At 38.7% G+C, this 26,958-nt stretch overlaps 1 long non-coding RNA gene across 1 annotated transcript in view; it reads right to left on the bottom strand.

Annotated features, from left to right (window-relative positions):
• Positions 1-26,958, bottom strand: part of LOC125166083 (uncharacterized) — a 43,347-nt gene that overhangs the window by 12,442 nt on the left and 3,947 nt on the right. Inside the window, exon 2 of the long non-coding RNA XR_007152345.1 lies at positions 10,089-10,151. This is a non-coding gene — a long non-coding RNA (uncharacterized LOC125166083). The remainder of the gene's footprint in view (positions 1-10,088; positions 10,152-26,958) is intronic.

Here is a 26,958-nt window from a genome sequence, read left to right as displayed (position 1 = left end):
GGCTACTCTCTAGACATCCCAAACTCCAGGAAAGCGATAAAAGGTTTTCAAGCACTTGGAAATAAAACATGTGGATATAAATGGTGTTCAAGGAGAACATGTTGAGTACGAGCATATGCGTTGTCTCAAGGGTATCATTATGCCCATCTCATAGCTAACAGAACCGAAACCCAAGAGATTTTCCCAAGGTGATGTTCCCAAAGATGAGAGTTAATTGATGGTTCAGCTTAGAATAAAAAACAGATTTCCTAGTTGCAAAACTATGTTCTCTCATCTTCTTTCCCCTCCCATTACTCTTCAAAAACCTTTCTGATTTCTCCCTTCTTTAATTCTCAAAACAATAATATGAAACGTGCACATTTAAAATCACCCGAATTTCCTCGTGACAATTTTTTTGGCATAAGCTTTTGTAAAAAGCTCTACTGTGTGTAGGATACAAGTAGTTATATAAAAGATTATCATACCAATAGTAAATATGACCCATACCAGAATACGGGCAGCAGAGTGCCTTTAACCACACATCATATAATTATGAAAGTTACCGAAGGCCTCCAATGGGACAGGCTCCAAGGGCTCCATATATACTAATTTGCTTACTCTTAAAAGAACCCAGTGGGGTATGTACTGTTATTCTCTTGATTTTATATTGTACCATAAGTGAGTCATAGAGCTGGGATTTAAACCTAATTGGCCAATTTCCAAGTTTGCATACTAAGCATTCTACTTTATGCAGATTTTTAGTATTTTGTAAATAAAAATAGACACCAATGTCCCTTCTCCAGAGAAACACATTTTCATTTCTTTCTATCCAACCAAGAAATGCTAAGATAAAAATATAAAATACTATGCATGAGATTCTTTCTGAATCTCTACCTACTCAAATTCTGTCTATAATTTACCTCCCATGAGCATTTAAATGGACATATGTAAGTTAATGCTTTATATTAAACCATGGTGAGAGTCAACTTTAGCTAAAATTCTTGAATACGCTTTAGCTGTATTCCTTGAATAAAATAGAAGAGTCTGCAAAAATGTCAGGAGTTCCATGTTATTCATATTTCATAAATATTTTCAAAAGTTATTCTTATCCTTTGTTAAACTAATTCTGTCACTCTGTTGAATAACATACAGAATTTAATATTAGCTTGAATAAAATTTTAGCCAGAGCTAAATACCTGGTTTTCATATTTGGAACAGTATCATTTCTCAATTTTTTTTTAACATTTATTCATTTTTGAGGGACAGAGAGAGACAGTGCCTGAGTGGGGGAGGAGCAGAGAGAGAGGGAGACACAGATTCTGAAGCAGGCTCCAGGCTCACAGAGCCTGATGAGGGACTCGAACTCACTGACCCTGAGATCATGGTGACCTGAGCTGAAGTCAGACGCTTAATGGAGTGAGCCACCCAGGCATCCCAGAACAACATCATTTCTATATCCTATCACTGTTTGTATCAACTAACTCGTTAAAAAGAATTATGGATTATAAACTCTGGGAACTCACCCAAATTAAAAAAAAAAAAATAGGCCATTCCCTTGAGAGGTTAAATTATTCATTTAAGGAATTACTCAACAAAACCATCCTCTATACCCTCAATCGCACTATTAATTAAAATGAAACCTACACTGTTCCAGAAGAACAACATCATAATTTTGTTCTCATGTTTGCAGACTATGGCTCTGATGGTGTTCATGGAAAAGTCCTTTATGTTTGACGGAAGCTTATAAAAGTGAGATTAGTTTTTCACTGGTTCCTGCAAATGGCAAGCATTTCATTTCAGTTTTACTGAACAGTTACCACTGGTAATGACTAAAGCTCATGAAGAGGGAAAATTATCCTCTGACTTGCAATTTTATTGTTTTTTTGAAAAAATTGATTTTTCATTTGGGCAATTTGAAACCGCTTTTCAAGATGCAAAAATAGATTTCCTATTATGGGTTGGGACCTTAACAAACTAATAATGATGACCTAATTCTGGAGACACTGGTTTGTAACCCTATATGAATTTTAATGATTTTAGGGACTTATGCAATAAAGGAGAATCAAAGACATGATTTAAAGAATGAAACTATTGGGGTGCCTGGGTGGCTCAGTCGGTTAAGTGTCTGGCTTCGGCTCAGGTATGATCTCACAGTTTGTGAGCTGAGCTGTACTGACAGCTCAGAGCCTGGAGCCTGCTTCAGATTCTGTGTCTCCTCTCTCTCTGCCCCTCCCCTATTCATGCTCTGTCTCTCTTTCTCTCAATAATGAATAAACATTTTAAAAAACTTTAAAAAATAATAATAAAGAACGAAACTATTGGGGCGCCTAGGTGGCTCAGTCAGTTAAGCATCTGACTTCAGCTCAGGTGATGAGTTCACAGTTCGTGAGTTCAAGCCCCATGTGGGACTCTTTGCTGGCACTCAGGGCCTAGAGTCTACTTTGGATTCTGTGTCTCCTTTTCTCTCTTCCCCATCCCCACTCATGCTCTGTCTCTCTCTCTCTCTCTCTCTCTCTCAAAAATAAATAAACATTAAAAAATTTTTAAAAATGAAGTGTAAAGAATGAAAGTATTGTTCTATTTGTCAGTTGTCTGTGCTTATGCTACTTATATCTGTAAAAAATTCATCTGCTCCTTGTCTGTATGGAGTATAGGCAGAGTAATATAAATCACAGCCTTTTGTATTATCTTCTTCTTGTGATATGTTATTAAGCAAATGGATGAATCCACATAGACATAGTAAAGCTCCATATCAGTTTCTATTGAGAAACATGTTGATTAGAGAAGACATTGCAAATATAATTATACTCTTTGTCTCCAAAATGAAAGTCCCACTTGATACAATGGAAAGAATAAAACTTTTTGAAAGTCAGATTTGAGTGTCAGTCAAGGCTCCTCAACTTCCTAATTCTGTGACTTCTAATGAAGAGTCTAACCTCCTTGAACTTCAGTTCCTGAACTGGATTACTTTTACTTGTCCTCCCAGATGCATTGTCCATACCTCCACCCTGTTTTCTGTCTTATATAGCTGACCTCCTGTGTCAATGACTGTGTCGTCAGATGTCTTTGCCCACTGGCTTCCCCTCTAGTTTGGCTACAGGGAGTCTGACAGGAGACTGGAGGGAAGTGAGGTCAGTGTGTACTTTCCATCTCCCTTTCTGCTTCCCCTCTGGTCAGCTCTGTCATTTGATTAAAGATCACATTTCTCAAGGCATCCTGCTCGACCAGTCTCCTTCCAAGGTCCAGGGTGGCCTTTCACTTCCTCCTCTTGTGTTTTCAGCCTGGGTGTGGGAACCGCTCTGTTATGACAAGCCCTGGGAGATCACACTATCCCCTGTGGGTCCCTCATCATGAGGACACATTCACACAGAGTCCTTTTTTAAAGCCATCCTTGGGGCGCCTGGGTGGCGCAGTCGGTTAAGCGTCCGACTTCAGCCAGGTCATGATCTCGCGGTCCGTGAGTTCGAGCCCCGCGTCGGGCTCTGGGCTGACAGCTCAGAGCCTGGAGCCTGTTTCCGATTCTGTGTCTCCCTCTCTCTCTGCCCCTTCCCTGTTCATGCTCTGTCTCTCTCTGTCCCAAAAATAAATAAACGTTGAAAAAAAAAAAAAATAAAGCCATCCTTGCTTAATCCTAATTGGAGAGTCTTATCTCCCTCCTGCCAAAACCCTCACCAATATAGCTCCCCAGCCCATATAAATGGGGATAATCATCCCCAGGGGCATTATGAAGGGTGAAAAGATGCATGCGTGCAGGGCCAGGCACTTCGTTGGCATTCGGTATATGTTTATTCTGCTGACAATTCTTTGGTTCAATTATAAATTCTCATTATGTGCAAAAGCAAATGTGCTATATGCTATGGGATGGATCATCGGATTTCTCAGTTTAAAAATTGGTGTGATAGCTCTGTGTTAACAAAGACTTAAGTAATAAAATGTTGGAAACTCAAGAGGAATTCTACTTGATGACCACTAGTCAAGCATTTTGTTTCCTGATCACACAACGCCCTGTTACATAAATGGATTCTTACTCACACAGGCTGTCTCTGAGCAGGTACATGAAATGAAGAAAACTCACTCTACAAGAAATATCTAGATATCAGTAACATCTCACTATTTGCTTCAGTAACATCTTAGTATGTAAGTACCATGTAGTAACACATGTAAAGTAACATCTTATTAAAGGAAACTGGGTATTCCTTCTGCTCAGGAAATATATGGGCTTTTAAAAGATGATTTCTGGGCACACCTGGGTGGCTCAGTCGGGTAAGCATCCAACTCTTGATTTTTGGCTCAGGTGGTGATCTCACGTTCGTGAATTCAAGCCCCACATCGGGCTCTATGTTGACAGTGCAGAGCCTGCTTTGGATTCTCTCCCCCTCCCCCACTCTCTGTTCCACCCCTGCTTGTGCTCTCTGTGTCTCAAAATAAAAAAATAAACTTTAAAAATACATGATTTCTGACTTTGGAATCCAACCATGCTAGATCTATTTTATTTCAAATCAAGTTAAGCATGTTTTATTGATTTATCATTTTATAGCAAAGGAAATATATAAAATTTCCCTTTTGTACATCACATGATTTAGTCAACCAGTTTGCTAGGTTTTGCAAGCACTGTCACTCATTTATACTTTTTTTATCTATTTAGCCCACATATCACATATTTTCAAAATTTTTTATATATTTGGATTCACCTAGCATACTTGATAATCATGTTTATAACTTTATAAATCATTCTGACTCTTAGAACCACAATTTAAATTATTCACTACACATGATTTGGTTATAGTAGCTCAAGAAAACTATTTACTATCTTCATTTCAAACATGAGACTGATTATGATAATCACTTGAAGGAATTATGTTTAAATAGACTAGATATTTGAAGAACTCTGAATTGGTATGTAACCTCTGAGCTGAAAAGGAACATTTTAAAAGGGAATTTCAAAAAAGAGGGAAACATTCATTTTGTCTCTCGGTCAATGGGAAAGAATACTCCTTTGTACTACACTGATATAAGAGTAGCTAAACATCTATCAAGCCCTTTTGTGTGAGCTAAGAATGGTACTATGCATTTTATATCTATTATCAAATGCAGTTTTTATAGCTCTATAAAGGGGATTGCTTATGCTTGCATTTATTTGAAAACCTAAGCAATGTTGATTTAACTAAATAAAAAAAATTTTTAAAGGACTTGCCAGTCAGCCAAGTCCCACTTGTCAAAGTCCTTATTCAACAACCCCCCTTACATCTCTTGCAGTATGGTTGTTACTGCAACATGTTTGTTAAATGTAGTTATATAGCTACGTGTGTTGCCAACATCACCAAATCTGCAGTTCTTTCAACTAAGAAAGAATGTAGAATGGGTACTGGTTAGGCAGCCAGCTGCCTCCGTCACAGGTAAGTACTATTGTTACCTCCATTTTACTGATGAAGAATTTAAGCCACTTGCCTTTGGCTATACCACTAGAAAGTGATGTCAGTGGTATTGCTAAGACTCTATTAGAGTCACTCTATAGGGTGGCCATTGCCACTCTATATGGATTTGTCTGTATTATTCTCATGATTGCATGCTGGTTAAACATTTATGGGAAAAGTTCTTATTCATATTCTGAAGTGGGAGTGTTTCTGTTCTCATCAATGATGTTTCGGTCATTTGGCTAAGGCATTATTATCTGCCAGATGTCTACATTATCACAAAAGTAACTTTTCCCTTTTGTAATGAGTAAGTAATCTAAGTTGTGATATTTTGAGACTGTGTGAAAATACTATTCCTTTCACCCATGATTTTAGCATATGGGATGATTCTTACCTGAATAAAATTATTACAATTATGATTATAATTGTTATTCATTCATTTCACATTTATTGTTAGTATGCTATAAAGACACACTTTTTTAGTTTTGTATTTTTAAATTGTTTAATACCATCATAGATTTATCAAATTCAACACTGTTATTCATTTTGATGCTCAAATTTCCCCAAATTTGGCCAATTTGAACCCCCTTTAAGTTATTCTCATGTCCTTTGGATAGGTCCCCATCAGTTTTTGTGCAATTTATTTCTTCTATACTCACTTTGTACTTTGCTTGTGTTAGTTCTGGAATTTGCTGTTTCTCCAAAGATACTGTGTTGTTTTTTTTTTTTTTAACTGGGAAATGATATTCACAAACCAAAATGGGGTCTCCAGATGTGCTTACTGACCAAGGAATGTCCTTGCTTCTAGGCCTCTTTGATAAGTAGAGCTTGCTTTCTTTCTTTCTTTCTTTCTTTCTTTCTTTCTTTGATCACTGACACCTCTAATTCTAATCCAACACTGCAGGATTCTTCTCATTTTTTCATTCTCACTACAAGGAATTATGTTCAAAAGTCAGTCAGATTCTTTTTTATTCACATCTATGTGGTTATGTTATATATTTGATATCTAGCTAGGTTTATTTGTTTATGTTTATATTCAATATTAGGACTTTTCTTATCCTGATTGTTTCAAGATCATTTTTAATATAAAAATTAATATGGTTCAAATATAAATATATAGGTTTATATATATCATATGTACAATATATTTTTGTGTAAATTGAAAGGAATATCTCTTATTTTCACCATGTTCCCACCCACCAGTTGATAAATTTCATTAGCTGGTTTTTTCTTAATTTTTTTAAGGTTTATTTAGTTTTGAGAGAGACAGAGACAGCATGAGCAGGGAAGGGGCAGAGACAGAAGGAGACACAGAATTCGAAGCAGGCTCCAGGCTCTGAGCTGTCAGCACAGAGCCTGACATGGGGCTCGAACCCACGAACTGTGAGATCATAACCTGAGCTAAAGTTGGATGCTTAACCGACTTGAGCCACCCAGGTGCCCCAAATTTCATTAACTATTTAATGAGTAGTTAATCTATTTATCTTTCTAAATCTAATCCATTTATCTCTCTTATGTTTCCTTTTTTTAAATACATATTATATTTGCTTCTTTTTTCTTACCCAAAAGATAAGATTATATATATATATATATTTTTTGCATCTTTATTTTATTAACAATCTCATATCTTTTATTTTGTTTCTATTTCTTTAAGTTTATTTGTTTAGAGAGAGAGAGAGAGAGAGAGACAGCATGAGCAGGGGAGGGGCAGAGAGAGGGAGAGAGAGAGAGAGAGAGAGAGAGAGAGAGAGAGAGAGGGAGAGGGAGAGAGAGAGAGAGAGAGGGAGAGGGAGAGGGAGAGGGAGAGGGAGAGGGAGAGGGAGAGGGAGAGAGAGAGAGAGAGAGAGAGAGAGAGAGAATCCCAGGTAGGCTCCACACTGTCAGAGCAGAGCCCAACATGGGGCTGGAACCCAAGAACCGTGAGATCATGACCTGAGCCAAAATCAAGGGTTGGATGCTTAACCGACTGAGCCACTCAGGTTCCCCTCTTATATTTTTAAAAGCAAAATATTCAAAATAACTTAAATTAACAATTTGCTGATCTTTTTTCCCTTTCAATTATGCTTCATTTTATAATTTTTCCTCAATCTCTTGTTACAACTCCACCACCATATGGATTCTCACCAAACATGCGCTTACTAAACAGAACTAGGTTTTACCTGGATTACAAATTCTGGATTAAAGCCAACTGTGCCTCAGTCATTGTTGATGTTAATTTCAACATATTTTAAAAGTGTTTTGGGATACTCCATGACACAGAAAACCTTCAATAAGGTACTATTTTTGCTTCCAATAAAGAATAGACAGAAAGGGCAGTGGATAAGAGTTAAGTTGTAGGCCTCGTTCTTCCATTAGAAACTTTGAAAAAATGACTTTATTCATTCAACAAATACTTAGTAAATGTTTATTATGCATCTGGCATTATCCTTACATTTCCTGACTTACTTTTATCAATGCAATGAATTATTCTTTCAGTTGGGCCTTGGATTGGATATAATAGCAATGTATTTAGCTTTCATTTACATATTCATAAGTAAGATAATTCTACCACAAGAACCAACAATGAAAATTACTTTAAAGCCCAGAATGTTAATACAAGTAGTGAAACTTTTTGTGGGTGATGGAACAGTGAGGACTCTGATGAACTGGAGTATGTATGTATGGAATGCCTCAACTTATCCACACTTACACATTTTAGAACATCGTACACATAAAATACATCTACAGGCTACATTCCACCTGTAGTCCAACAGTGTTTCCCTTCTGATTTTTGCTGTTCTTTTTCCTGGCTACATTTGTCTAATGCACTTGTTTGAGGAGCTGAGCCTTTTCTGTATTTTCTAAGTACTCAGCTTTTGTCTTTAGTATAAAAGCCCCTTGACTCTCCATGATTAATAATGGTTTTTCATATTCTTTACTGTTTCTGGCATTATCTGTTGCTTCTGAGGTTAGTTGTTCCATTTGTTCATCTTAGTGCTTTTTGTCCATGCTATTGGATTTCCTCAAATGATTGGTGATACTTGGATGCTTTTTATAGTTAAAAGTAAAGGACTTAGTCAATATGTGTGTTAGTCAGTTAAAGCTACCATAACAAAGTACCACAAACTGGAGAGCTTAAACAACAGAAATATATCCTCTTACAGTTCTGGAAACTAGAAATCCAAGATCAAAGATTGGTTTTGAGGCTTTTACCCTTTGCTTATAAATTTATTTTTTTTAATGTTTTTATTTATTTTTGAGACAGAGAGAGACAAAGCATGAGCAGGGGAGGGGCAAAGAGAGAGGGAGACACAGAATCTGAAGCAGGCTCCAGGCTCCGAGCTGTCAGCACAGAGCCCGACATGGGGCCCGAAATCACAGACTGTGAGATCATGACCTGAGCTGAAGTCAGACGTTCAACCGACTGAGCCACCCAGGCTCCCCTTCCCTTTGCTTATACATGGTTGGCTTCTCCCTGTGTCTTCATATCCGTCTTCCCTCTGTATCTGTGTCCAAATTTTCTCTTCCTATAAGGACACCAGTCATATTGCAATTGGGCATACCCTAATGGACTTATTTTAAATTAATTACTACATTTAAGTCCCCATCTTCAAATACAATCACATTCTGAAGAACTGGATGTTAGAACTTCAACGCATGAATTTTAGGGGGACATAATTCATCCCATTGATAACTCAGGAGATGCAACAGGATTCCTCAGGAGCTTCAAAAATTACTTTCAATGTCAAGGCTCCCCTCAATGGGATGTCAACTCCTCAGCTTTGCAAAATGGGCAGAAAACCTCCAGTGCTTGGAGGTTGGGGTGGGGGTGGGGGGGAGTGGAGTTCCATTATAATTGAAAAGAACAGAAAGAAGGTTTATTCTGAGGATAGAGTAATTCAGGTTATTTTACTCCTGTGTGTAGCTGGCTTCTTTATATTCATTTTTCTCTTCTCTATCCATAATGGGTATCTGTAGTTACCAAGTATCATCTCCTTTGTTTGGTCCAGTGCTTATATTAACACAACTTGCCCCCCATCACACCCACATGACAGACACCCATCCACTCTTTTAAGGACCTATTCTCTCAGGCTTCCTTCAGAAAACTAAAATCATAGCCAGTCCTTTTGTATACACAAAACAACTGTTTTCCTTTTCTTTCCTTGTTTGTTCTTTAATTAATGACCCTACAGTTTATCTTGTGGCCTTCTTCTTTCCTCCCCTCACCCTTGCTGATTCAAGCTTGTATCCCTCTGGAAATCACACTGAGAAGGTTCTAGAGAGCATTCTCAATACCATTCCTGATTTGTTTGTCCCACATTCTCAGAACCTGTTCTTTTTGTTTTGTTTTGTTTTGTTTTGTTTTTGTTTTTGTTTTTGTTTTGTCATTTCAGTGTGAGTTAAGGAAATAGGAAAGAAATCTGTGTGATCAATTAGTAGCTTTTATCCAGAAGTTATGGACACCAATTCTAAGTCCTCCCAAACCATATATTTAATAATGCATTTTGTACATTTCCAGATATCAAGATCAAACCCTGACTGAGGTAGACAGAATATGTGTACCCTAATGGAGAGTTATAGTATTTCTCATACCTTCCCTATGTGCCACGATTTCTGCAAGATGGTAAGTGTCAATTATGAAATCAAGCCTGTAATCTCTTTCAGTGTTCTGGAATGCACTTCAGCTTTTAGAGCTGCTGGGTGATTTGTCCTTACCTTCTCAGCCATTTGGCACCTCTTCTTCTACACCTTTTGAGCTCTCCAGGTTGGAAATACTTTCTAATAAAAAAAAGCATGTATTTTATTGGTATAAGACTTAACTCCATCTGAAGCTGTCACCCGAAATTCAATCTTAAACTTATTATGCAGAGGAAGACACCAAAATTCACTGACAGTGAGAAGGAGAGTCAAACCTGGTGGTAAGCTGGAGAAAAACTTTGTAACTGTTTCTGATTTTAAGCATCTCAAGTGTTTACGACTGATTGAAGTTTCTAAAGAGGGAGGTTAAAGAAAGACTCTGTATCCTATTCACCTCATTTGGTTTTCTATTTCTGGCCTAATTCCAGCAGTAACTTGAGACAGCCTTCATTGAAAGACACACATCATATATAAAGCTCTAAAAATGGAAATTTTAAAATAAAAGATGCATATACTGAAAATGAGGAGGGTTTGGGGCATAGTTGTCACCAGTGAACACTGGGTTCTCAGTATCTTTTGAATGGTTTAAATAAATGACAACACACACTGGGAAATATATGTCTCAGAGATGGACTAAATGCAATTGAACAAAAAGAGCCTTTTTCCAAAATCCCTCTCAACCTTGACTAATACCCCAATCCCAGGTAAAGCTAGAGTTGTTCAAGATGGTATTATTTTTATACTGAAGCCCCACAGACTTATCAGGAACACAATACTGTCTCATATAACTGCAAGAACTCAAAAGGAACCAACACACGACAGGAAGCAGCAGAATGTCAGGAGGATGTCTAATAAATAAGGACAATGAATTCAAAGTCTTTTCAGAAAGAAAAAGATTAAAAGAAATTAGGAAGTGAAGTAGATAAGGGGAGGCAGATTCTGTTGAAAACAATGGAGAAGAAAAATAGTGTCCCTACTGAGACTAAGAAAAAAGGTTTACTCTTTAAACCCTAAAGTTCCCACCTGAGAGCCTCAAAGAGAAAAGAAAGGAATGGGATAATATATTAGGCAAGTAAGATAAGGAGGAAAACACCAAGTCACTACTGAGGATTCCTAGAAAGATCAGTGTAATAAACAGGAACTTCATGCTCTCACTGATCCACGATAAAGCACCCCTCCTTCACAGACAACATGATGTAGAAAACCCAAAAGACTCCACCAAAAAACTGCTAGAACTGATACATGAATTCAGCAAAGTCACAGGATATAAAATCAATGAAAAAAAAACTAGTTGCATTTCTCTACACCAATAATAAAGCAGCAGAAAGAGAAATCAAGGAATCAATCTCATTTATAATTGCACCAAAACTGATAAAATACCTAGAAATAAACCTAACCAAAGAGGTGAAAAATCTATACACTGAAATCTTAGCAAGTTTATGAAAGAAATTAAAGAAGACACACAAAAAAAATGGAAAAACATTCCCTGCTCATGGATTGGAAGAACAAATATTATTAAAACGTCAATACTACCCAAAGCAAACTACGTATTCAATGCCTATCAAAATAGCACCAGCATTCTTCACAGAGCTAGAACAAACAATCCTAAAATTTGTATGGAACCAGAAAAGACCCCAATAGCCAAAACCATTCTGAAAAAGAAAACAAAAACTGGAGACATCAGAATTCTGATGTAATTTGAGCTGTATTACAAAGCTGTAATCATCAAGACAGTATGGTGCTGGCACAAAAACAGACACTCAGATCAATGGAACAGAATAGAGAATCCAGAAGTGGATCCACAAGTGTATGACCAACTAATCTTTGACAAAGCAGGAAAGAATATCCAATGGAATAAAGACAGTCTCTTCAGCAAGTTGTGTTGGCAAAACTGGACAGCGACTTGCAGAAGAATGAACCTGGACCACTTTCTTACACCATACACAAAAATAAACTCAAAATGGATGAAAGACTTAAACGTAATACAAGAAACCATTAAAATCCTAAAGGAGATGGGGTACCTGGGTGGCTCAGCTGGGTAAGCGTCTGACTTCAGCTCAGGTCATGATCTCATGGTTCATGAGTGTGAGCCCCATGTCAGGCTGTGAGCTGACAGCTCAGAGTCTGGAGCCTACTTTGGATTCTGTGGCTCCCTTTCTCTCTGCCCCTCCCCCACTTGTGCTCCATCTCTCTCTGTCTCTCTCTCTCAAAAATTAATAAACATTTAAACATTAAAAAAAAAAACTTTCTGTAAAAAAATCCTAGAGGAGAAAACAGGCAACAACCTCTCCTGGCCATAGCAACTTCTTACTAGACACATCTCCAGAGACAAGGGAAACAAAAGCAAAAATGAGGTATTGGGACCTCATCAAGATAAAAAGCTCTTTCAAGAGAAGGAAACAATCAACAAAACTAAAAGGCAACCAACAGAATGGGGAAGATATTTGCAAATTACGTATCAGATAAAGGGTTAGTATCCAAAATCTACAAAGAACTTGTCAAATCCACACCCAAAAGACAAACAATCCAGTGAAGAAATGGGCAAAAGACATGAATAGACACTTCTCCAAAGAAGACATCCAGATGGCTAACAGACACATGAAAAAATGCTCAACATCACTCATCATCAGGGAACTACAAATCAAAACCACAATGAAATAATATCTCACACCTGTCAAAGCGGGTAACATTAACAACTCAGGCAACAGCAGATGTTGGTGAGGATGTGGAGAAAGAGGAACACTTTTGCACTGTTGGTGGAAATGCAAACTGGTGAAGCCACTCTGGAAAACAGTATGGAAATTCCTCAAAAACTTAAAAACAGAATTATCCTACAACCTAGCAATTACACTACCAGATATTTATCCAAAGGCCACACAAATGCTGTTCAAAGGGGTACAAGCACCCCAATGTTTATAGCAGAATTAGTGACAATAGCCAAAGTATGGGAAAAAACTCAAATGTCCATTGACTAATGAATGGATAAAGAAAACGTGGTGAGGGGCGCCTGGGTGGCGCAGTCGGTTAAGCGTCCGACTTCAGCCAGGTCACGATCTCCCGGTCCGTGAGTTCGAGCTCCGCGTCAGGCTCTGGGCTGATGGCTCAGAGCCTGGAGCCTGTTTCCAATTCTGTGTCTCCCTCTCTCTCTGCCCCTCCCCCGTTCGTGCTCTGTCTCTGTCTGTCCCAAAAATAAATAAACGTTGGAAAAAAAAAAAAAAAAGAAAAGAAAACGTGGTGTATACACACACACACACACACACACACACACACACACACACACACACAAAATGGAGTATTACTTGGCAATCAAAAAGAATGAAGTCTTCCCATCTGCAACAATGTGGATAGAACTAGAGTGCATTAGGCTAAGCAAAATAAGTCAGTCACAGAAAGACAAAAATCATATGATTTCACTCATGTGGAATTTACAGATGAACATACAGGAAAGGAAACAAAAATAAGATAAAAACAGAGAGGGAGACAAACCATAAGAGACTCTTAAATACAAAGAACAAACTGAAGGTTGCTGGTGGGGTGTTGGGTGGGGGGATGGGCTAAATGGGAAAGGGATATTAAGGAGGGAACCTGTGATGAGCACTGGGTGTTATATGTAAGTTACGAATCACTAAATTCTATTCCTGAAATCAGTATTACATTGTATGTTAACTTGGATTTTAATATATTTATATATATGTATATTTTAATATATTTATATATATATATTTATACATATATATATACAGATAAACAGGAAATAGAGGTGTAAATGCAAACTGAAGTAAAGGAAGTATAAGAAGGAGTGGAATCTGAGATAGAAAAAGAGAAGGAAATTAATAATAACTCATTAAAGCCACACAAAGATATATGTGAAGAAACTGTAATATAAATAGAAAAACATACAATACTATCTCTGAGAGAACAAAAAAATAATGGCTTTTTGTAGTTTGACTGAATTTTGGAGATTTTTGGGAACTATGTGACCATGGCTCAGTAGTATATTTAAGAAAGACCATATAAATACAAAAGATCAGAATGAACAGAGTAATATTCACGAAGACACCCTGAAAAGTCAGCTACTTAAAAACTAACTACCTGGTGAAGATATATTATATAACATACCTTTATAGTAGCAATGGGCTAGGACCATAAATTTGTTTTCATAAATGTGGAAGAAATCAGTAACTGTCCCCAGTATCTAGATCCCTTTGAGTTTTATACCTAGATACACACCTGTCCGGGAAAGGCAACATTTTCCCTGGCTTCTCCTATAGCTGGATACAGCCATGCAACTGAGTTCTAGCCAATTGGGTAGAGCAAAAGCAATGTACAACTTCTGGGTCTTGCCCTTTAAACTTATTGCCTAACCTCCTTCTATGGTCTGAATGTGTGTTTCCCCTCCATCCCAAATCACATGTTGAATCCTAATGTCCAATGTGATGGTTTTAGAACATAGCGCTTTGGGGAGGTGATTAGGAAGGTGAACGGGATTATTGCCAGAACCCTAGCCCCTTCCTTCATGTAAGAATATGACATGAAGTCTGCGACCCAGAAGACCCTCGTCCAATCATGTTGGCACTCTGATCTGGAACTTCCAGCCTTCAGAACTGTGAGCAATAAATGTCTGCTGTTTATAAGCTATTTCATCTGTAGTGTTTTATTACAACAGCCTGAACGGACTAACATGCCTCTCCTCCTGCTGTTACTGACTGGACAGCTATAATGTGGGCATGATGGTACAGAGCTGTCTACAAGCATGTACACAAGGGCAATGTCTTAGGAGAAGACAGAGAAACAAGATAGAAAAGACTTGGATCCCTTGGCTACTTTGCAGAGTAGAAACACCCTATCCCATGCATACAATAATAAAATAAACTATCTTAGGGGCGCCTGGGTGGCGCAGTCGGTTAAGCGTCCGACTTCAGCCAGGTCACGATCTCACGGTCCAGTGAGTTCGAGCCCCGCGTCGGGCTCTGGGCTGATGGCTCAGAGCCTGGAGCCTGTTTCCGATTCTGTGTCTCCCTCTCTCTCTGCCCCTCCCCCGTTCATGCTCTGTCTCTCTCTGTCCCAAAAATAAATAAACGTTGAAAAAAAAAAAAATTTAAAAAAAAAAAAATAAAATAAACTATCTTACTTAATCATCATTATTTGATCTCTTTTAAAACAATCATCTCATATCGTAAGCCTATCAGTATTACCTGTAACCACATCTTTTAACAAACGATTTTGTTTCCTTGAGATAAAAATAATGTGTTCCATGATTTAAATATTTAATTATATCAAGACAAAAAGAAATCTGAAGAGTTCTGAAGTCGTTTCTGCGTGTGTGTGTGTGTGTGTGTGTGTGCGCGCGTGCGTGCTGTTGTTTTTGTTGCTTGAAGAATAAAATAAATGTCAGTGATGGTGGGGAGTTAAACACGTGTCAGCACTGGAGGAAAAACGTGGAGAGCCAAAGTCTGTGGGCAAAGAATTTTCATTGAATTTACATGCAGCACATACCAATCAACTCACAAACTTATGTGAGCAAGAAATTGAACTTTGCTTATTTACTTTTTTAACCAGACCTGATATTGAGCTGGTATGCATCAGCACTGGCAGAACAGATGTTACATACTGAAATGCTTCCTTATGCATTCAGAGCATTCCTCTCCATTGCAACTGCCGTACTCCACAAACCCCCAGCCCCCTGAGTGTTCCAGAACTTTAAAAATTGTACCAGGCACAGCAGGCAGCCTCTGGGATTTTTCAGCCAACACCTGTTCTGAGTGGTTGTTTAACATTGCCCTTGTCTTCATTTAAACTTAATTTTAGTTTTTAGTGCCTGTTCCATTGAGTGGTAGAAACGATGTCAGTTACTTCAAGATTCTCATCCTTTTTCCCAGGGCTTTTACCCCAGTTCTAGAAAGCTTAAGGACTACCAAGGATTATACAGGGGGTCTGACGATGAGGGTGGAAGGATCTTGCCCTGTAGGATTGGAAAAACATTCTTTGGTGATTTTCCACCTTATCTCTGATTTCACCAGCACTCAGCTGTCAGCTAGTGGAAAACCTACTCCCTGAAATGGAACAGTATGTCTACCCTATCCCATAAAGGTATTTTATGCTGATTAAGTACAGTTTAGTAGTTTACAGAATGACCATTAATAACTCTAAACTTTCGAGAACCAAGTTCACTCAGGGAGAAAATTAAGAGACTTTGATGACTTCACCCATCACTGCTCACTAAGGTTTAGATCTCAGTATCTGCAATCTGCAAAACTAAGCAGACCAATTAAATAAAGGAGTTATAAATAAACTCCCTAGCTTCTAACCTCAGAGGTGCTCCGAGGTCCTTCAGAAAGAGGCATGGCTATATAGAGGCAGCTGTTGATAGCAGGAGCAGATCAGTGGATTGGTGCTCTATCAGATGGGGCTCTACGACTTGCATGGATAGGCATCAGTGGTCCCAAGTGAGGGCTTCATAAAATAAAGAATGCTTTTTCAGTTGCAGAAATAATGGAAGCAATATCCAGGGAAGAAATAAATAAAATATTTAAAGAATCATATAAGGGAAAATCTAGATCATTGAAAATTTCATAAGTAAGTACTAGAGAACTTATAAAGTAGCTTGGACTTGAGGGAGCATAACTACAGCATCACTGGCTCCCAGTAATAGAATAAATAAGGAAGCTGTTGCCCTCTTATTCCCCACCTCTAGTGAAGGCGAGGAAACAAAGAATGAAATTAAATTCAAGCAGCAGTGATCAGACAGGGCATAAGAAATACTTTCTCCATAATAAGAACCAGACATGATTTTAAATACTTCATACCTATTGAGGGTCCTCTGATGATAGTTCAGAAAACAGACAGGAGGGAGATCAATCAGGATGCCACTCAGGCATCCTGAGCTCTCATTCACGGCAGGGCTCTGGCTAGCAAAGGAGTGTTTATAAATATTATTACTTTATGTGTGCTCCATTTCTCTCAATTATATTAAAAACAGCTGCTATCAAGGAGCAAACATTTGGGCTGCTCTGGGGCTGTGATTTTCAACTCCAGAATGCACTGATAAATATGATATTTAAACAACGCTTTCAAAGCCTTAGATACCATGCTTAAATGAATAGTGGGTTCATTCTCCCATGTTTTTCTTTTCTATTTTTTTAATTTTTTTTTTTTTGATCTTTATTTATTTTTGAGAGAGAGTATGTGAGCAGGGAGGAACAGAGAGAGACACACAGAATCCGAAAGCAGGTTCCTGGCTCTGAGCTGTCAGCACAGAGTCAGAAGCGGGGCTTGAACTCAAGAACCGCAAGATCATGACCCGAGGGGAAGTCGGACGCCCAACCGTCTGAACCACCCAGGCGCCCCCATGTTTCTCTTTTCATTCTGGCATCACCTTTGACCCTGGTTATGTTCCCTTAGGACATAAAAACCTGAACTGTGTAAAGGATCTCTCCTCACCCTACTACCCTGTACCTCCACGTCCTCCACTCCCACCCATCAGAGCCTCATAGGTCTCCCAGGACTGAATTTGCTTGAAATAGTGTGCTGGTAAATCAAGTGGGCACACGAAGCTCTGGGTTTTGGCATTTGCTGATTTTCATAGTGTAAATCATCCTACGATGGCTGATTTCAAATATGTCTATGTTTAAAGATCAAGCAGCTTATAAGATTCCTGAGAACTTCACAATGGACTCTCCTGAGCTAGTGAGGGCAGATCCAGCGCACCACTGATGAAGGAAGTCTCCTTGCATCCAGTCCTCTGCCCCATGCAAGAAATGGTCCAAGCCTCTGAGCAGTCTTTTATAAAAACAACAATAAAAGCAACAGCAACCTCTTGGTGATCATTCTTTATGTGCCAGCATTTGGAGTCTTTTAAAATCACATTATTGATCCCCACAAGAACCCTACAAAGGTGTTATCATTATATTCTGGAACAAAGGCTTACAGAACACAACACAGTCATGAACAAGGTCACGAATATTGGAAGTTACAGAAGCAGAATTCAAACCCAGGTCTCTCTGACTCCAAAATCCATGGCTTAACCTTGACCTTACCCTGCTTCTTTTACAATATAACCCAGTTATCCACATGGTCTTTCAAAAGCCCTGTTGCTTCTTTTTAGTGCTTTCCTGCCACTTCCCTTAACCTTCATTGAAACCACTTTCTTTCTTCCTCCATGGAAAGTAATTGTTTGCTACTGGAGGGCAAGAACAGTGCCCCGGTTATCTCTGACGCTACTCCCTGCTTGTGAGAGCTCTATTAATATTTGCTGGATGAGAGGCGCCTGGGTGCCTCAGTTGTTTGAGCGCCCAACTTCAGCTGAGGTCATGATCTCATGGATTGTGAGTTTGAGCCCCAGCAGGGCTTTGCAGAGCCTGCTTCAGATTCTCTGTCTCCCTCTCTCTCTGCCCCTCCACTGCTCATGTACAAGCACTCTATCTAGCACACAGTCTCACTTTCTCAAAAATGAACAAACACTTAAAATATATATATTTGCTGGATGAGTGAATGAATGGATTGATTCCAACCGAATCCATGAATTGGCTTTATTCCTGTTGTTTAAAAAGTTCCAGTGGCTCACTCCTCACCCCATCCCCCAGCATCAGAGCCTCAGCATGGAACCCTACTTGTAGTAAGGTCAGGCTGGTAATAAGAAGATGCAGTGGAGCCTTAATTTTTAAGTCTTAATTTGAAGACATTGCTTGCCACCTTCACCGGGTTTAAGTCTATTTGTTGTTTTTTTAATTTTTTTTAATGTTTATTTATTTTTGACAGAGAGAGAGACAGAGCATGAGTGGGGGAGGGGCAGAGAGAGAGGGAGACAGGCTCCAGGCTCTGAGCTGTCGGCACAGAGCCCGACTTGGGGGCTGGAACTCACAGACCACGAGATCATGACCTGAGCTGAAGTGGGACGCTCAACTGACTGAGACACCCAGGCACCCCAAGTCTATTTGTTTTTAAGGTAAAAAAAAAATGAAATACTCTTAAGACAATATATCCAGCTCCTTAGGTGACTTAGGCCAGTTGTAACCTATGTTTATATCTCATACATTCATTAAAATGCAAAACTTTCCAATGGTCATTTCATTGCTTTCATGCCCCCTAAATGATTAAGTACCACCTCTGCAGCCTTGAGGCTGTAACTAGTCACCCTGATTTGCAGCTCTTTGACCTATAAAATAGGCTCATAAAAGTGACAGCCTGGAAAACAGCATCTGGAGCAATGCATAGATAGACAAGGCTGGTAAATGCTTTTATAAATTCATAACAACTGAAGAATGTTTTCAACTGAAGTATAATAATCACGTTTACAAAAGAATCCCAGTAGGTCCTTTATTAAATGAGGCACACTGGAGTTTTTAAGCAGCAATGTCTAAAAGGCTACTTCTACCTGTTTGACTTCTTTTCACTGTGTGCGAATTAGTTAGGCGAATTAGCCTGCACTTCTAAGGCCCGTGACACATGCCAAATCCAACAGCTCTTAAATTTGATGTCAGTTAAAATGTGGAAGTCTGCCTCATTTCACAGATAACCGGGTGACCCGTTACAATCCCCTTTTCAATTTTCAGTACAACCTCCGGGTCCCCTTCTGTGGACCCCAATGGCCCAAGGTAAGAATGTCACAGATCTTCTGATCTGGTTTTTTGTGACTTATCTGAGAATAACTATTAAATTAAACCAGGAGATATTCTTTCCACATATGCATATCTTTCAATATATGGCACGGAATTATCTTAGTAAGTTATTTTCTAAAAGACTACTTTTTATTTGCTTTCCTGAACAGTGCCTTGTTCAAAGAAGGCCCACAGCAATATTGCCTGATGGACTTAGTGGCCTTTGTTTCTGCTAAAACAGCAGGAAGAAGGGACACAGGGGTTCAGTTTTTATTAGCTTAGACTTTTCAGCTGATGATGAGTTTACTGTATCATCTTTAAATACAAACATAGTCCATTGCTGGATAACTTTGAATTTGTGTCAAATATAAGGATCCTGATTTAATATATATTTCAATTTGCTTTCTGCCTTTATAGATCTATTAAAACAGGATTCTTCCCATTTAATTAATTTATAAAACTATGGCTTTTGGAGATAACCTAAGTATTCTTAGAAAATCTCTTTGAAATTGTTCATGATTCAGAACTCCCTCCATTTTCCAGTCCTAAAGTGAAAAACAATTTTGAATGTGTGATAATAAGATACTTTTGATAAAAATATTTTGCGTGTTCACTTTCCATTAATTTTATAGCCATAAAATATTAGCAATTTTTCAAATATTAGACACATTTATAAAGAAAAAAAAAACATGGTAGGTGAGCTTTCTGTCCTTTGTAGAGTCTTATTTATGAGTTATTTCATTTCCCCCAAAATGGGAAACTGATGTTTCCATCTTTTAACTGGACACAATGTCTTATGTTTCCCAAGCAGCAATGTTGCACTTTAAAAAAATTGTAGATTCCATTTATGTTTTCTATAAAATGAGATTCCTATCTATGCAAACTAAATATAGTAAAACCTTGGCTTACAAGCATAATTCGTTTTGGAAATATGCTTATAATCCAAAGCACTTGTATATTGGAGCGAATTTCAAGAACCATTGGCTCAGTTGTGATCACATGATGTTCGGTGTCATGTACTACTCCTATTGCAAGACATTGCTCATTTATCAAGTTAAAATTTATTAGAATTGTTTACTTGTCTTGTGGAACACTCACAGAACGAGCTACACCCAATCCAAGGTTTTATTCTAGTTTAAAATCCACTTCCGTTTTCCAAGATTTTCTGTCTCTTGGTGTGGGAGGAGAGGTTGATTGAGTCAGTACAGAAAAAACCTCTTCACTGTCAGGTGAGGATGAGATTAGTTGCCAGGTTAGAGGTTGGTACCCGTGGTAGGCAAAATAATGGTTTCCCAAAGATGTCCACATGCTGAGATGTGGAATCTGTGAATATGTAAGCTACATGACCAGGGGAATTAAGGTTGCTAATAAATTGATCTTAAAATAAAGAGATTATCCTAGATTACCTGAGTGGGCCTACTGTAATCACAAGAATCTTTCAAAGTGTAAGAGGGAAACCAAAGAGAAAAATTAGAGAAAGCATGATGATGAATGCAGGGTCAGAAAGATACTAAATGCTGGTTTTGAGATGGAGAAAGGAAGACATAAGCCAAGAAATGGGAGTGGCCTCTCAAATCTGGAAGAGGCAAGGAAATGGATCTCTTCCTATGGTCTCCAGAAAGGAACTCAGCCCAGTTGACAGTTTCAATTTAACACAGTGAGACAGATGTCAGACTTCTAACCTCCAGAATGATAAGATAATGAATTTGTGTTGTTTTAAACCATGGAGCTTGTGATAATTTGTTACAGCAGCCATGGAAAACTAATACAGCACTAACTGAATAGAACCAGCCCACTCTCTGGGGAATTGGACAAAATTCAGTCAGCACAGGAACTGCCTATGCCAAGTGGCTAAACACAGACACTTACAGTCAAGTGCTAAGACAGACTCTGATTTAAAAAATAAAGTAAAATAAAATAAAATAAGATAATATAAAATAAAATAAAATAAAATAAAATAAAATAAAATAAAAATAAAATAAAATAAAAGTTGTGGAGATTGGTTGCACAACTGTGGGAATGTACTTAACATTACTAACCTATACACTTAAAAATGATTGAGCTGGTAAATTTTAAGTTATGTATACTTAACCATAATAATTTTAAAAACTCAGAAAAGTTTCATATACCCCTGAGTACCACCAGTCTAGGCTTATTATTTCACAAGGGAAGAGGAGTCTAAGTCATGTTAATGGAAGAAATATCCTCTTGCTGTGTAAGACCAGATGATGGTTTAGAGAAAAATATGGTGGTGCTCCATGACAGGTGATCTCTTTTTACATAACTAAGGAGAGAATCGCCTACAACCTCTCTGTGTATAGACTGTAGAGCCCAGACCATTATATTCAGTCACCACTTCAGAATCAGCAAACACTAAGTGCAAGAGGAATCATTCATTATCTGGCCTGAAGTGCTCCAGTCTTCAATTTATAAGAGACCAATTATAAGAGACCAAAGACACAGATACGACCCTTCCTGTGAGGACAAATAGAATTAAAGAAAGAAGATGGGACACTGGAAGATAGAAAGAGGGGCAGGAAAGATGCAATGACTTCATGGGACAATGTCCTTTCAGAAGCCCAAAGTCCAATACTTTCTTCCAAAGGAATCGGTAATTTTGTCCAAGTTTCAGCCTATGGCCCCTCTTTGGGTACAAGGGAAGAAAGATGAAAAGTTGACATTTTGAATAAGGAATTCTTCATCTCCTCCACCCAGACCTCCTCCTCCTGTGCTCTGTCTTCAATCAAAGACACCATTACTTGTCTGTTCTAAGAGCATTTATCTTCAAACTCCTTCCCTGTGGGGAAACGCTCCTGAATCTATCTTCTATTGTATTAGGGACTTTCTTCAGGATCTCCTAGCCCCCTCTTCTCTTGGTCTGATGCTTTGGGTCGACTTTCTGTTGTGTTTCATTATGGCTTTGACCCTGAATACTGTCTTTGTTCTTCCTCAGCTTCATGCTCCATAGACCAGGAGGCAGGTCTTCCACCAGTCTGGAACCCCAGCCGGCCTAGGGAAAGCACAGCCCAGGAGGGTGCTCCCACACCACATTGCCTAGAGAAGTAGGACCACCCTGCTGCCTAAATCATAAACTAGGAAGTTATCCTAGAATCTTCACTCTCCTTCACTGCTTGCCAGGCTCACGTTGTCTATCTCCTCACCCAACACACACACAAACACACACACACACACACACACACACACACACACACACACACACACAATTCAATACCAAGTTATGCTGACTCTCCCTCTTGAATATGTCTGGGATTTATTCTCTTATGTACATCCCCATCCACACCAGCCCTTTGGTTTACACCCTCATCATTTCTTACTTGAAATTTTGCAGTTGCTTTTCCATCTTAGGGCAGGTTGCCTGGAAACAGACTCCAAAGTAGATATTTCTGTGCAGTAAGTTTATTACAGAATGCATGGAGGACAACATCTAAAAGCAAGTGAAGGAAGCAGAATTGGACAGAAGGAGAAACTGGACTATGCTGAAGAGATACCAGAGGCCTCAGCTTATCCCTACAGGGATCTCTGGAAGCTGAGCTGTCTCAGATTGAGGTAAGGGGGCTGGCCATCATGTAGGGACCAGTCATTGGATGTGGGCTCTCCCCATACACAAGCCCAACAGGGCAATCTGGGTGACATACCACAATATCCACTACAGCTTTCTTCACTGGCCTCCCTGTCTCTGGGCCCCACATTGTTACCATAGTAATCATTTTAAAACACCAGTCACATTTTCAAACTGCAGAAATATAATCCTTTCTGCTCATTTGTTTTTTAAATAAGAAGATGCAATTCCAGGGGTGGGGGTGAGGGAAAATAGTCAACCAGGTTATGCCTTGGCTAGAAAAAAAAGAAAGAATGCTGGTTTAAAAACAGAAAATATTAATGACTAGAAGTTGCCTTTATTTATATGGAGTGTATGGCTGTAAAGTAAAACCTCCGAGAACTAGAACTAAAGCAACAATTTCAGTTATCTGACATATCCTTGCCAGCTAGAGTCTGCCAGCTGTTCTATATGCATCGTTGTTCACGGTCACAGCACTAAACCCTCGCACTATGTTAGCCGTTTTACAGGGGGAGAGGAGCTAGGATGCAAACAAATGGAAAACTTCCTCCTTATTACAAACATCACAGGCAAAAACTAGATAGGAACCCAAGTTGGCAAACTCCAAAGCTTGTGCTCCTGAGATTTTTCACCCTAGTTTATTGGCATTGGAGTTTTGGCCAAGGAGAAATAATTAATGGCCAATTCTGATTTGGTCATAAATATTCTCATCAAATTTTAAGATGTAATGCTTGTTCAATGATGATAGATAAGAGATTTGGCTCTTTTTATGATCACCTACCATGAAATGGTACTACACAAACTGGAATCACTTAGCATGAAGAAGAAAAGATCAACAGAAAGAAATGAATATGCTCTTTGGAGAGTGACACTCTCCAAAAGTTAAGGTTGGACTTATCCCACTTAAGATTTATATTTATTAAAGTTAGTAACCCCATCAGGAAAAAATAGAGCTTCATATGAATCGCATGTGTGTGCTACCTGTCTCTCCTGAAAAAGCTAAGGACTGAGCTAAATGTCTTCCCAAACCAATGGTGACCTCACATATGAATAGCTGAAAAGGGGCTCCTGGGGTGGCTCAGTCGGTTAAGCTTCCAACTTCAGCTCAGGCCATGATCTCATGGTTCGTTAGTCCCAGCCCTACTTCAGGCCCTGTGCTGAAAGCTCAGAGCCTGGGGCCTGCTACAGATTCTGTGTCTCCCTCTCTCCCTGTCCCTCCCCACCCCCTCTGTCTCTCTAAATACATAAATATATAAATAAACATTTAATTTTTTTCAATAGCTGAAAACGGACTGGTGAAGCTGCACCAAAAAAAAAAATACTTAAGCAAGTACAATAAAATGAATACAAAGCAAGAAATCAAAATTTTTCAATAATAGAAAATCAATGACATAATAAAGTCCTTTCATAAAGATGAATGAGGTGCAGATATATATTTTAAACCTATAAATTGTTATAAATTTTATCTGCCCAGCCCCCCTCACTCTGTAGACTCCACTGAGAAAATCAAGAAAGGATAGGATTTATTCATTTGTTCATGCAGGAAATATTATTGAATGCTAGCTATACATTAGGCTCTATGATAATCCTTGGGAAAGCTGTGATAAATACAGCATCCATGATATCATGTGGCTTATATTCTAGTAGGGGAACTTGACAATAACTATTAAAGCAAACAAGTGAATAGTGGGAAGCGATGAATTGCAATAAAAAAAAAGGATAAAGGCTGGGGCACCTGCGTGGCTCAGTCGGTTGAGCATCCAAGTTCGGCTCAGGTCATGATCTAAGGTTTGTGGGTTTGAGCCCCACATCCAGCTCTGTGCTGACAGCTCAGAGCTTGGAGCCTGCTTCAGATTCTGTGTCTCCCTCTCTCTCTGCCCCATCCCCTGCTCATGCTCTCTGTCTCTCTCTCAAAAATAAATAAACATCAGAAAAATATTTAAAAAAAATAAAAGATAAAGGTGGAGAGAGGGCAAATTATATAAAGTGGAGACAGAGGGCCTCTCTGAGGAATAGTATTTGAACAAAAGACCTGAATAATGAGAAGAAACTGACATGAGAAGATGCAGGAGACAAGAATTCCAGGACAAGAGAACTCAAGTAAAATCATAGTTGTATGAACAAGATTTTCAGACTTAAGTAAAATCCAGAGCACTCTGCTTGGGTGAAATAAAGTGAGGGAGGGAGTGCAGGTGACATCACAGAAAAGGCTGGGAACTGATGGGAGACTTGTAGGATTCTGGATTTGGGACACGACTGCTAGAGAGACAACAGTGAAGGAGCAGGAGATGATGGTAGCTTGGACCGAAGTGGAAGCAGTGGAGGTGATGAGAGCCAGTCAAATTCAGGAGATATAGTCAAAGTAGAATCAAAGGGAAGATTGAAGACAACCTCTGGGTTTTTTAATCTAAGCAATCAGGTGAGCCATTGAGCCATGGACTGGGACTGAAGAGGCTAGGGAAGGAGCAGGGTGGGTGGGAAGAAGAGGGGTGGTGGTTCCTAGAGCCATTATTCTGCTTTGACATGTTGAGATTTCAGTGCCTATTAGACATCCAGCAGAGATTCTGGGTAAATAATCAATGTATGAATCTGGACCTCAGAGAGGTTATGGCTAAGGATGAGAAAGATAGGAAGCTTTAATATGAGTGGGATTTAAAGGTAAAAGGCTGGAGGAGCACACTCAGGTAGATAATACAGATAGTGAAGAGAAGATAGCCAAATATAAAACCTGGGACACACTAACATTTAATAAAAAATTAATAGCACATCGATTGAATTCTATTCACGGGCACTTTTCTAAAGACTTGACCTCAATTAACTTATTTTTTTAAACACCACTCAACTTCCTTCCTCCCACACTAATTCCCTCCAATAGTGAAAGTCAACTGAAATTTTTTATTTAAGGGAACATGAAATATAACCTTTCCCTCAACACAAATGTAATCACTTACCTTAGCATATCCCATCATGAAGGCAGACAGTCTTTTTTTTTACAATGAAAAATAAATTTAACAGTAAAAATTTGAGTCTGCAGATGGAAAGGGTTAACTAAAAAATTAATAAAAAAATACGCCAATACTTGAGACAGGGATTCTTTTTTTTTTTTTTTTTTTTTTAGGTATAATTGACATACACAATTATATAAGTTTTGGGTCTACAACATAATGATTCAATATTTATATTTATGTAATCCTTATAACAATCCTCTAACATAAAAACTATGTTATCTTGGGGCACCTGGGTGGCTCAGTCAGTTAAGCATCCGACTTCAGCTCAAGTCATGATCTCACAGTTCATGAGTTCGAGCCCTGCATCAGGCTCTGTGCTGACAGCTCAGAGCCTGGAGCCTGCTTCACATTCTGTGTCTCCCTCTCTCTCTGCCCCTTCCCTGCTCATGCTGTGTCTCTCTGTGTCTCAAAAATAAATAAACATTAAAAAAATTAAAAAAAAAAACTATGTTATCTTTATTTTACCCATGAGGAAAGAGGCATGGACCAGCTAAGAAACTTACAAGTAAGTGATAGATCTGGGATATGAATATAAGCCATCTGGTGCATTGGGGCAGAGAAGGAGGCTTTAGGAAAGGAGACAGAAAGATAAGCCAGTGAAGGAAAATCAGGAAGGAGGGGTTGAGTAAGATAAAGACTGAGAATAGAAGACACTGGTAAGGTCGAAGTCCCTGGGGGTTTTGAGAAGCGCTCATAAGAGGAACAAACACCAGAATGCAAACTGATTAAAGAGAGATGGTGATGTGAGAATGTGGAGACACCAA

Source organism: Prionailurus viverrinus, chromosome B2 (assembly GCF_022837055.1).
Source record: "Prionailurus viverrinus isolate Anna chromosome B2, UM_Priviv_1.0, whole genome shotgun sequence".
Taxonomy (NCBI): domain Eukaryota; kingdom Metazoa; phylum Chordata; class Mammalia; order Carnivora; family Felidae; genus Prionailurus; species Prionailurus viverrinus.
Note: the sequence above shows the minus strand (reverse complement) of the source record. Positions and strands in the feature narration are given on the sequence as shown.